Here is a 2,006-nt window from a genome sequence, read left to right on the forward strand (position 1 = left end):
GTCTTCAGTGCAGGAGAAGCTGGTCAGGTTTCTCCTCCTCGCCACCGTTTCCTTTTCTGTGCCCGTCAAAGTGCAGAACTTTGTAAAGGGGAGGTGAGAGTTTCAGTTCATAGACCAACAAGGTTTTTGTTCATTAACAAATTTCTCACACTTGTATTAGTTAGTTAGGTGGCAGCTTTTTTTTCTTCCAAAGAGCTTAGTCTAACTTAAGGTAAGATAAACAGATCCTTTTCTGTCTGCCTCCTTCTGGACACTATAAAAACTCCAAAAATAACATTTAAGTACACAGAGTAGGCTTTCACTACCACATAAATCAAAAATGCTGGCTAGTAGTTAAAACGACTTGATGGGAAAGCAGCTCCTGTGACTTTGGTAGAACTTTTCAGTATGTAGGGAGAAAAAAAAAGTTCATTCTAGAGAATATGAATGTTTAAAAGGTGATACAGTCTGTGTCCTCACTGGATTCTCAAAGGACTCAGTGATCCTTAAAGACCCAATTTTCATATAAGGTAACTCCAATTTGGCTCTGTGAAGAGCGTTTGAAGTGACCTCTGGTTATTCTTCGACTTGACAGGATATAGTGATGGTGCAGGACTCAAAGGGGAAATTCAGGTAATTCAGGACGGAGATTTTGAAAGCTAAAATAGTTGATGGCTCTCTGCCGTCCAGCCATCTCTTCAAAATCTTGATATGCGATCATTCTCTCCACTCTGAGAGATATTTGTGACATAGAAGTCCTTAGAAACGTCTAAAACTGTGGTTCCTTTTGTCTGTTTGGCCAAATTTAACCCGAGGAGCAAGAATGTAGGTGTGTGAAAGAAAACGAGGGTTCTAAAAAAACTCAAAGTCTCACCTGATGGATTCGTGTTCCCAGCGAGAACACTGGGTATTGAGGGATGAGACACGGTCAATTTAGCTAAGTGAGATACTCTTCCCCACCATGAACTACCTGTTTTCCTCAAGTCTCAAAAGCTGTGGGATTTCATATTTCCAAACCCCTCGAAAGATTTTAAAACGAGTTTTGGAATAAAGTAAAAAGCCACTGAGAGCTGTCGGTCCACAAATAACGCCTCGTCAAATCTGCTTCTGATTGGAAAGAGTTTTAGGAGAGGGAGAGAGCAAATACTACAGTGATTATTAATGACATGCAGACACAAGCTGACAACATTACAAATATTGAGAGATACAATAACTCACAAATTAATTCTAATGTTTTCTGAATATAAACTGTTGTTATAATAGTTGGAGCTTTTCTACTCTGGTATTTTGTGCGGTTATTGATAATATGTTAACAGTCATTTTATTTGTCTATATGTTGGACCTATTACACAGTTTTCATGCTAAAAAAACAACTTTATTGTGTAGAGTTTTTTTTTTAAGCTTTTGGCATCAAGTTAACTATTATGAGTAGTTCAAATATTGATGTTCCAGCATGTTTGAGTAATACTACAAAAAAAATTATAAGAATTGGGATCATTGTACAATTTTTACAATTGAGACTAATAAAATCCCAAGAATAGTGTTTGACCTAAACTGTATTTAAATTTAGTCACATATTTTAAATAGGTATGTCCTTCTTAATTCATTTAATTGCAGTTAAATGAAACCATTTGACACTATAGAAGCACCATATAAGTTCTACATCAAAATCTTAACTTTCCTGGAAAAAACTTTGCTTTTCTGTGAAACTGTTCAATGAATGGAGGGGTGCCATTTATGGAGTTAAATTCCTTTTATGTGTAAAATAATGCCTTCATGTAGTTCAATTAAATGTCGGCAAACAACATTTGAAAATTAAAATTGGCAAATGTAGCCTAATTTTCTGCTTTTGCAGATATTTGTCTTTGTCTAGTAAAGATTAATGGCAATAAGAACATGTGAAAAAATACAATTTCCAGCTGTAAAAACATTTAGCACACATGCAAATTTGTTTTCTGTCTTCATACATATTTTTTCAGGTCCTTCTAACACCCATACACATGCAGAATGTTTTTTTTTTTTTTTTT

The 2,006-nt window shown here is 35.3% G+C and overlaps 1 protein-coding gene across 5 annotated transcripts in view; it reads left to right on the forward strand.

The window, feature by feature from the left end:
- Nucleotides 1-2,006, forward strand: part of sulf1 (sulfatase 1) — a 62,457-nt gene that overhangs the window by 9,844 nt on the left and 50,607 nt on the right. The gene's annotated exons all lie outside the window — the stretch shown is intronic.

Source organism: Oryzias melastigma, linkage group LG20, assembly GCF_002922805.2.
Source record: "Oryzias melastigma strain HK-1 linkage group LG20, ASM292280v2, whole genome shotgun sequence".
In the NCBI taxonomy this organism is placed as follows: domain Eukaryota; kingdom Metazoa; phylum Chordata; class Actinopteri; order Beloniformes; family Adrianichthyidae; genus Oryzias; species Oryzias melastigma.